This window comes from Mus musculus, chromosome 4 (assembly GCF_000001635.26).
Source record: "Mus musculus strain C57BL/6J chromosome 4, GRCm38.p6 C57BL/6J".
Classification (NCBI taxonomy): Eukaryota; Metazoa; Chordata; class Mammalia; order Rodentia; family Muridae; genus Mus; species Mus musculus.
In genome coordinates, this window is record NC_000070.6 from 84,041,825 (window position 1) to 84,052,916 (window position 11,092).

An 11,092-nucleotide genomic window follows, 5' to 3' on the forward strand; every position below is an offset into this window, starting at 1 on the left:
GCTGGCACGTAACTTAATAAGTAGAGTGGGAGAAGCCCAGTCCTGTGGCCTACAGGGAAGAAGAAGTTTTTTTGTTTGTTGTTTTAAAGGCAGCCAGAAAGTGGCATCATGTTTGTAAGGATGAGCCCAAGTTCTTGAAATGCTCACATTTCCAGGATGATCTCAGACAGAGACTGTTAAGAAAGTAAACGACAATGTCACAGGCCAAGAGAAAAAATTTTCAAAACTATCTTTAATACAGAACTTAAGAATGAGATATACAAAGCAAAAATAAGAAAACAAACATAAACAAATGGGAAACATGCAAAATATCTGAAGAGACACCTCATTAAAGAAGACGAAGGTGAGTCATGCAGGTGAAGGAGGTGTGGTTGAAATGAGAGATGTCCCCCATGGGCATGTGTGTTGTAACACTAGATCTCCAGCTGGTGGCACTGTTTGAGATGGTGATGGAACCTTTAGGAGGTGGAGCCTTGGTGGAGGAAGTGTATCATCAGGATGGGCTCCAAGGTCTCACAGCTTGCTGTTTTATTTTCCTGTGTTTGAATGCAATCTGATCAACCATCTTCTTCTTCTTGTATCTCTGCCTTCCCTGCCTGTTGCCATGTCTTCCTCACCAAGATGGACTGCCTGTCTGGAACTGCAAGACAAAATAAGCTCTTTTTCCCTAAAGCTGCCCTTTGTCAGTGTATTTTATCACAGCAACCAAAAATAAACTAATTCAGGAGGCTCAACATGATGTATTGTAACTCTTGATAACTGCCAATCATTGTTATATAGATTGAAACACCTTGCCCATGGATATACATAGAAGCTCTATTTAAAATTGACATTTGTTAGAGCTAGGATGTTCTCCAGCAGGTAAGTAGATAGATAAAATATTACCAAACCCATCCTCAAGTCATGAAAAGACTGAAAGAAACTTAAATACCTGTTTCTAAGCAAAAAGCCCATCTGAAAATGCTTCATACTTGTTAGTTCAACAACATGACATTCTGGAACAGGCTAAACCATGAACACAGCTAAAGGACCTTGGCTCCCAGGACTTAGGTGGGAGGCAAGGATAGACAGCATAACACAAAGAGTTTGTATAAAATACTAAAGCTATTCTGTGTGGTTCAGCAGGGCTAGGCACTGGGTGTTGTTTGCAAAACCTGTAGGATGTCCAACAGAATGAATCCTAAGGTAAAATGTGGACTTTAGTTGTAACAATGTGCTAACCTGGATAACTGATTCTAATAAGATAACACACCAATACAAGATGCTAATAAGAAAGGGGGAGAGATGAAGGAGAAGGAAAGAGGAAGGGCTTAAGTAGTCTCTACTTTCTGCTCAATTTCAATTGGAACTTAAATTAACTATAAAAGTAAAAGATAAATTTTGGAGTGGTATCATTGGACTCAGGGCCCACATGTACTAGGCATGAACCCAACCTTTGAGCTATATCCCCAGTTCTATAAGAACTGGCTCTATTAGTTTAAACACCCCCACTTTGACTTCATAGCCATCTCTTTATTTCAGAAAAACAAAACTAACAACAACAACAACATAACTACCAACGAAAACCTGTCAGTAGGATGGCCATGGGGTGCTTGGTTTATCCCTTCTGCCTTAGTCCAGAGTGCCTGCAAAGCCTGGCCATGACCACTAGCCTTAGCAGAACACGTTACAAAGATCCACCACTGCAGCAGGGGGACCTGGCTCACTGAGGACTGAGCTCAGGTAGGAGGCTCCAGTCCTTGATTCTCTGCTTTGGATTTCCTCCCCTAGATACTTTCCCAAGGCATCAGGGGCTCAGCTTCCTTTCCCTTCACTCCTTGGTAGGAGAGAAAGGACGAGCCAGGCTTATGTTTGTAGGTGCAGAGTCTGTTGGTGATTAGACTTGGGAGAGAGAGAGGGAGGGAGAAAGATGGAGTGATAATCCAGCCAATCAACAAGAGTTACCATGACGAAAGTGCCAAAACTATCATCAAACTAGCTTGTCTTGAGACATGCTGTCTTCCAAGGACCACACAGTCACCATATTTGACCTGGACTCAAATAGGTTACTCGTGTTCTCTTTCTCCCCCATTTGGGACTCCCTACAATACTCTTAGACCTGCTGCTGTGCATGGCAGCCAGTCCTCCTGACCCATTCTAATCCCTTGAGATTCAGCTGCTATTCCTAGTACAGACCCAGTGCCCCCTAGTTCTTCCTTCATTACTCCACTGAGTCATTTTTCATAGGCCACCTCCATTCATTTGTGGCTTCCCATTGAGCTCTGGTCTGCTCTCTTCCAGGGACTCCATAGCTACCTAACTTGGTAGGAATCCAGGCAGGTTAACGTTCCCTCCTTCTCCTCTCTATTTTGTTCTCTCTGAAGTATCCCTAGTTCTGCCTCTGCTGTCTTCTCTGGATCTAAGCTCTGAACCCTACCCAAGAGGCCCTCAGACTCAGTTCCTTACTCTGCCCAATAGCCCATCACCTAATCCATCACTACGGGAATCTGAGACTGTTTGGAGTCTGAACCTCAGGTCTGAGATCAGTTAGTATCTGAACCAAGAATGACCCAAGACTGGAAACCAAGCATCATTCTGCTGATCCACAACTTGTTAGATGACGCAAGAGCAAACACCCACCCAACAAAGGTGAGACCAGATATCCACACCAAAGCACCACCACAAATGTCATTACCCCAGATTCCTAGATCCAAGTACAGAACCACAGCCATGAACAACCAATGCAATATGCTTCCACCAGAAAACAGTCAACATAATAATCCCCAAGGAAATCAATGTAGCTGAAGCACAAGCCAAGGACTTGAAAACAGCAATTATGAATATGTTCAAGGGCCTTAAAGAGGATATGAATAGCTCCTTAATGAAGAGGGAGAAAACAGTTGAATGAAATAATGATAACCACTCAAGATATAAAGAACAGTTAAACCCCCAGCTCCTGGCCTGACTCACATAGAGACAGCCCTGCAGAGGACTACTACAGAGACCTTACCTCTGGATGTCCTGCATTGGTAAGTGGTCCTTTTTCCCTGAACTTGACCTGGGCACACTATTCTTCTCTTACAAAGACAACAAGACTTCCCTAAAATATCACCCCCAAAGCCTGCCTCTTACATTGGAAACTCCCACTGCCTCATCTGTAGCAAGCCCTGGTCTCCCCACAGACTTCAGATGTAATAGAAACATTTTACACTAGGACCCTGAACCTGCAGTCCCTAGATAACCTTCATGGAGGTTGAAAGAAAAAAAGAACAGGCGAGTGCTGGCAAAATATTTCAAGGTACCCCACTGTCTCGTTTCCAAAGCAAATTCTGAGTTAAGATAATGTTGGTCCGGATCATAGAGGAGTCCAGGGCAGCGTTGGGATGGGAACACTGAAAGCCCATAGCTGATTAGAGCAGCCCCAGTGGAACGCATGGTGAAGGCCACAGGTGCATTTCTCCAACTCTTCCCACTTCCAGTTTGGATCATGTTACCATCCAGCACCAAGCAGGCCCTTGAAGGACACTCTCTCTCCCTGACCCTTGAAGGACACTCTGTCCCTGGCCTTTATACAAATTAATTGATGTTGTGTGTTGACTTGGCAAGAAACCCTTAAGGAGTCACCAGCTCCTTCTGACTTTTCAATCCTGTCCCTTGATAGACAAGGTAAATTCTCTCAGCAGGATTTTTTCCCCACAGTCTGTGGTGTTGGAGGGTGACATGCTGGAGACATGTATGGGTACAGGAGGTATTTGATGCGAAGGACTCATGGAGCATCAGCGAACCACAGTTGCCTTTACTAAGCATTCACTGAGTTAGCTGCTTGTCTAGGCACTGTGCTGCAAGATATTTTAGCTTCACCATCCCCTTACAAGGTAGGCCCTGGGCCTGTCACCTCTTTTCCATGAGGTAACTGAAGCACTCCTAGCCATGTGTTGGCCCAAAGTCATAGAGACACCAAGGACAAACCTGGGATTTAAGTCAAGGGGAAAGTTTTTGTTGTTGTTTTTTTGGTTTTGGTTTTGGTTCTGGCTTTTGTTTTTTGTTTTTTGTTTGTTTTTTGCCTTCTTGGCAGCTGGCCGAGGACTGGGTTGCTATTGCTCTGCCTTTGCTGTGGAATCCCCCTGCAACACTATAGGGTAAGTGCTATTGTACATTAACATTTGTTGTCAGTTACAAGGCTTTGTCAGGTGCCAATTTACTAGTTTAGGGCAAGTTTCTTGGCCTCTCGATGCCTATTCCCGACATATACGACAGACCTAGTAACAGTTCTAAGCGTGTGGGCTTCTGAGAAGGTTAAAGGAAGTAATATGTATAAGGCACCTAGCACCACCACCCATTTGATAAATGAGAAGAGGAGTTTCAGAGAGATTAAGTCACTTGCCAAAGATCACACAGCTGGTGGCTATATTGCCTTCTTGGACAGCCGAGAAAAGGGAGTTAAGGGCTGTTTCTGAAATGAATGTAATTCACTATAAAATGAGTGTAATTTGGACACCAAATACGGTGGAGAGCATCAGCCTCTAATAGAGAAAATATGATTTAGTGGTTGGTTTTTAAACTAAACAAATTTACTGTGGTCTCTAAATGAGTCTCATGACAAGACCAAAACATTTCTTTTGCCCCAGATTACCAATATCAGATGTTAAGAAGAGAAACCAGATGGCTCTCTAGCTGGTGTCTGTGGAAATATATATAGGTGAACTGTTTCTTTATAGCTGTTGGCATATAAAATAAGTCATTATTCTAAATAGAAAAATATTGATGATGTCATAGAGGCCATCGAAAGACACATCAACCTGATGTGATGAGCTAGAAAATCAATAGGCGCTTTCCAAACAAGATGACATGCCCTTTTAATTGGTTGTATGAGTGTGATATACTGTGCACTGGGAAGGTCCAAAGTTAATTCTCCTTGGTTTGGGTTTTGATTGTTGTTTCTGTTTGCAGTCACTTCTGCATCTACTTAATGTATTATTAATAGCAATAATAGTACTTGCTGTGCACACGTTTCAAGAGAGGACAAATGCGTTGGCTATGTACACCAGTGTCCCAAGGAAACTGGTGATTCCACCTACCTTCCAAACAACCAATGGATTATTACTGGTGTGTCTTTGGTCGGCAGGATATCAGCCAAAGACTACACTTCTCTCGAAACATCAACTCAAAGATAAGTGACTCATTCTACAAACCCAGTCAGTTCTGGTTATAGAACAATGTCCTGAGGGACAAGAGTCAGAAGTCACCTAGAAATTCCCTAGACAAACAGCTGTTGCTGACTCTATATGCGGCCTCCTCCTTTTGTAATCAGCTCCCTTGCTGAAACTGCCTATTGAAAAGCCCCTCTGAGGCATCTGAGAACAGGAGGTGGCTCCTCCCTGTCTCTCTATGTGGCTTCCAATGAGGCCAGAGCAATACTTTTCTCAGGCACAGTTTCTGAAGAAAGCAGACTCAGGTAACCATGAAAGGGCTTTCTTCCAAAGGACTTGACATCCTCTGTGTATTTCTTGGTTCCTTTCCTTGATTTCATATTTTCTGTTGCAAATTTTTCCCTCAGAAATTGACTGCAAGTCTAGAGAGGTCAAGAGTCAGGAAAAGAGAGGTAGAATCTCAGTTCCTGTAGTGGTAGAATGAAAGGGAACTTAAGAGTCACTTAACCAGTCCCTCCTTTGGACCAAGAAGGACTTTAGCTCACAGCTGATATCCCAGCTAATAAAGTGGCTGTTTTTATTTAGTTAACATGGGATTGCTTAGATGACAAAAGATAAAATAAGGAACTCAGCCTTCTGTGACATTCCTTTCTGCAAGAGCCATGTTTTCAGAGGAACTGATGTATAAGGAAAGACATGTCAGAGAGATGATCGGAGTGAAGGAGGCAGCCAAGGATGGGGCTGAGAAACAGGAGAGAGTGACAGGGAACACCCACACTGCTGCCCTCTTAGCCTCACAGCAACTGCTTTCCAGATGTTGCACAGCTCTGTGTTGACCCTGGGAAGTCCCCATGCACCAGCAGCTGGGTGGACACCTTTAGCCCAAAGGCAAAGAAATAGCTGGAGTTTTAGGCACAACCGTATATCCTTGGCTTCTAGGGTGATCAAGAGGTTGAAAGGATAGTACCCAATTGTTATGAAAGGAGAGCCTGGGGTGTCTGATAGCCTGAAGGTGGGAAGAAAGCAAGGATATGACTGGTGACTGGACTGATGAGCAAGCCATGCTGCTCACAGTTTTGCTTAAGAAGGTTCTCAGCTGTGTGTGTGTGTGTGTGTGTGTATGTGACACATGCCATGCTGTTCCCACAATGGGGAGCCTGAGACAACAGGAGGATCAGAAAAGAGTTACAGACAAGCCTGGAAGAAGTAAGAAACTGTTTCAACACACACATACACAGCAAATGAGAGCTAGAGACAGAGATAGATAGAAACAGAGGCATCTGCAGAGTCCGAGTACGAGTACACTGAGCAACCCCCCCCCCCCCCCCCCGTCTATGCAATAGATGTCTTGCTCCAGGCCCCTCCTATATTTGCAGTGACTGTCCACTTAGAATTCTATTGCTGTGGTAAACACATGACCAAAAGCAACTTGGGGAGGAAAGGGTTTATTTTAGCATACAGTTAGTGGATTATGAAGGGAAGTCACGGTGGGAACTCCAAACAGGAAGAAACCCAGAGGCAGAACCTAAAGTCGAGACCATAGAAGGACACTGCTTACTGGCTTGCTCATCGTGCTTTCTTATACATCTACCCTGTACCATTAGCCCATGATTAGCACTGTTCACTGTGGGCGAGGCCCGCCCACATCAGTCACTGATTAGGTAAATGCTCCACAAACTAGCCTACAACCAAATCTGATGATAGAGGCTTCTTCTCAGCTGAGTTTCCCTCTTCTCAGATTGGCTTTAGCTTTTATCAAATTGACAAAAGCAAAAACAAACAAAAACACAAAACAAAAACAAAAAACAAACTAAGACACCCTAACCAGCCCAATGACCAACACCAACTGAGATTTATAGCTGTACTCCTTGTGAGCGAGACCCCAAGAACACACTCCAGCCCTGAGGTGGGCTTGACTCAGTATCTCACCCTTTATCGTCTTTTGCCACCAGAATGATGGGTTTTATAGTTGTCTTCCCAGCATAGGATTACAAATGGGCCAGCCGGGCAGCTCTTGTCTTTCCTCCCTTGAGAATTTCTTTCTCTGAGACACAGCTAGGGTGGCAACCACACTATGGGGCACTGAAGCTGAGTGTTATTCTCCGTTTTCAGTCAGTGCCTGTTTCCTGATGAAGGTATCGTCAATGAGGATCCTGGTGGCACCAGCCCGTGTATCAAGATTGAGGGTGTTGCTATGGAAAATTATTTAAATGCAACAGCTTTCACGTCTGACACCCCTTTCTCTACAGGATTATAGCCTGAAGTTTTCTCGGGACTAAGTTTTCTTATCTCAGATAACGATAATAAAGTGATAATATCAATTGTGTTCCTAGCACGACAGGCATTAGCATCAGCCAGTGCTCTGTGTGAATCAGTTCATCATCTCTCTCCAGAACCTGCCTTGCAGTTGCTGTTGCTGTCCTTCTTCGCATATGAGGAAGAAAGCAGAGGGAACTTGCTGACTGGACAACCAGTTAGTTTCCCCTCATAGGGGTTGGGAGGGTGTTCACCCCAAACCACTCACAGGGTCAGCTGAACAGCTGGATTCCGGAGCCAACTAGAGAGGGTTTTACTTGGAGACCAGTTTTAGAAGGCTTGCACAAAAGCCACTTCAGTGACCTCCCAGTAGACATCTCGGAAAGAAAGACGATTATCATTTCCAAAATTCTCTTCTAAATGTTATTTTATGTGTGTATAGGTACTTTGCCTCTTTCTCTGTCTGTGCACACGTGGCCTGAGGAGGCTAGAAGAGGTCAGGAGTGGGAGTTTCCATGGTTGTGAGGCACGGTGGGAGGGGGAGGGGGCCTAGCAATTGAACCTAGGACCTCCGGAAGAGCCGCCATTGCTCTCAGTCACTGAGCCCTCGCTCCAACCCTGGGGGATGCCTCTTGTTCCCACAGCAGTTTGTTCTCATCAACCTGGCAAGTCCTACTTCGTCTGTCCCATCTCCTCTGGCCATAGTGCCTACTGTTTTTTCTCCATCCGCAGCAGTTAGAGCAGAGATAAGTTTTTTCTCATTGAACCGAAGGAAAATCTTATGCAGAAAAAAAATCTCTCATATTTCCCAGCTAAAGAAAAACCACTTGATCGGGTTCTTTTTTTTTTTAAATTCTAACTCTCTAATAAAGATTTAATATTTACTCAGAATTGCTTCAACTAAAGGAGATTAGTTAGGAAACCATGAAAGGATGCCAGATCTCCTTTTATTTATTACCTCACCGCTTATGAGAAATACATATTTATGAAACACACATTTTGTAATTTTGGAATCTACCTTATTAGTTTGCATACTGGGTTTAATTTCATCAGGTTTACCAAAAATCCAGTTGCTAAACAGAGCCTAAACCTATTAAATATTGACGTGGGTTTTGCCAGGGAGAAGCCTTGTTAATATCGCAGCTTCATAAGGAGCTCTGACATGGGAGGTGACTTAACTTCTCAGCCTGAGTGGCTCTGCTTACTCTCAGACAGGAGGACCGAGGGCGGGTTTTGGACTTGACATTACCCAGTTTCTTGTACCATGGGGATGCTTGTGAAAGGAAAAAAATGGGTCAAATTAAAACTGGCCTGTGGGCTTTATTTTTTATTTCCTGTAGCTAAAAGTGTATGATTTGAACTGCACTAAATAAAACACAATAATTTGTTCTTGAAATTAGCAAGCACACGTTCCACCCATAAAACCGCTGTTCTGTGATGTGAAACTGGATTTCATTTCAGTGGTCTTGATTTATTGTTTGGTTTGTTTTATTTTGAGGGGGGTAGGGATAAGACGTCTGCAGGACAGATCTGTTAAAATGGCCAACAAGAACAGATTTGCAAAGGTTTATTAATCTTTAAAAAGTCTGAGTCAGTGAGTTGAAAACATCTAAATGTTAGGGAAAAGAAATTTAAAGGTCTTAAAAATGTATGTGTGGAGCTTGAACCACAGTGTTTGGTGAGAACTCAGAAAGGCCTTCCCCTATCTATTTTGTTGTATGCTGTAAGGCCATTCTCTAGGTGCCCACCTTTTGTATGTACTTAAGAGACAGGGTTGGTTTTTGTTTGTTTGTTTGCTTGTTTGCTTGCTTGCTTTGTTTTTGTCTCATAAGATAGGAGCATGGTGAACTAGGAAACATGATCCATCCTTGGAAGAGAAGAAGTAGACACTGCTACTCAACGGCCTTCATTCACCAGTTCCTCTGCTCCTCCCAGGTGTGTGTGTGGCTCTGGTAGGAACGGGCACACACTTCCTTAAGCATTCCAGTCGGAAGCAGGAGCTGGGGACCTTTGGGCCAAGTTTCAGTTTCTTATGAAAGACAGTTTAAAGACAAAAGCTGTCCTGGGAACACAGGTATCTTACGAGTGGTGATTCCATTCTATTTGGGCAAACACACAGAAGAGAGATTCCGGCGGCCATGCAACAGTACTAAATATCCAGATGAAACCTGAGTGACCAGTGGTGACTGAAGAAAGTGTCAGGAAAGGGAGAGCTGGTAGACACAAGTATCAAACTGCTTAGCTCCAGACTTGGACTTCACAGTACTGCCCTGCCAGTCAAATCACTCGGTTCTTGGTTATGGTGAGAACATGAGAGATGCCAAGAACATCTGGGAGGTTGAAGAGTAAGATTGTTGATGTTGACATTGCCAGACCCCTTCCCAGGATCCACTCGTCATCTGTTAGCTCTATGACCAGATCCTACATGGCATCAAAATGGCGGCCAAGAGCTCAGGCCCACTTCAGAGTGCTCTGCAAGCATGACATCATATCTTCTTGTCCGTGGTTGGGTTACTTTACTGCCTTGAACCAATCAGATGGCCAAGGAATGAGTGAATTGGTAGGTCAGGCTTAGGTCCCAGCTTTGTTTTGGTAAGTATAAGATCTCCCCAGGTGTGTGGATTGAGAGGAAAAGTTCCTCCTGAGAAAAGGATGGTGGACGCTTCCTAGAAGAAATAAGAAGCTGGGTGCTCTCTACAAAGGAGGTAGCAAATGGACAGTAAAGAGCCCCAGGCCCACTTTATGGGTCACAGTTGGTGACACAGGTTGGGACACAGAAATCAAGAATTTGGAGAATTTTCAGAAGTAACTGAAGAGCTCTGTGAGGGTTGGAAGCTTTGAACTGTTGGCATTTGGGTATAAATATAATGGTGTGCTGAATTTTCTTCCTATGCAAGACCTACATTTGATTGTGCTTGCAGTGGAGCTCTCAAGAGCACACACATCATGTGTGGCACAGTTTTATAAACGTAGGCAGCGAGTTCCCCACACCACTTCATTTAAACTCACTGTGGTTTGTTCTAGTGAAGTTGTAAAACACTTCATTCTGGTAGAAATACAAATTCACTTGTAGACGCATTCTGAGGAAGTAGAGATGAAGAAGTCTTTGGGTCAGTTAACCTGTGACTTCCTGCGATGGAGCTGAGACGTGCATGCACCCATCTCTCCTAGTCTTCTCCTTAGCATCTGTGACTCCCTCTTCTTGCCCATTCCTCCTGAGCATGGCTTGGTTCCTTCTCTGCTCCTAAAACTGCCACAGGTTGACCAGTTCTATTTGTATTAAAAAAAGAAAAATGAGTTTAGTTTTATAAGTCAGTCTATAGTCACATTTAAGTTTGTAAGATCAACCAATTCCAGCTTTTTATTTAACTTTGATTCCAACTTTTTAGTTTATTTTTACAATTATTTTCCTATTTCCTTAACTGTATATTTAGCTTCTTTCTTTTCTTTTTTCTTTTTAATTTCATTACGTGTGTGTGCACGTGCGCATGCATGCGTGTGTGCTGTGACTCAGATATGGAGGGCAGAATATGTCTTACAGGAGTAGATTCTTTCCTTCCACTTTATGGGTCCCCTGGGGCTCAAACTCATGTTCGTCAGGCTTGGCAATAGACACCTCTAGTTGCTCCTTTAGTTTCTTCCTTTAAAAAAGTTATTGATTTATCTATCTATTTATTTTGTGTAAATGGGGCACATGGGGATGTGCC

At 43.6% G+C, this 11,092-nt stretch overlaps 1 long non-coding RNA gene across 1 annotated transcript; it reads right to left on the minus strand.

The window, feature by feature from the left end:
- Positions 1-215: 215 nt before the first annotated feature.
- On the minus strand, positions 216-3,055 carry 6030471H07Rik (RIKEN cDNA 6030471H07 gene). Its single transcript, NR_130998.1, has 2 exons — positions 2,990-3,055; positions 216-640 (listed from the first exon to the last, which is right to left on the minus strand). It is a non-coding gene; the product is annotated as an RIKEN cDNA 6030471H07 gene (long non-coding RNA).
- Between the last annotated feature and the right edge of the window lie 8,037 nt (positions 3,056-11,092).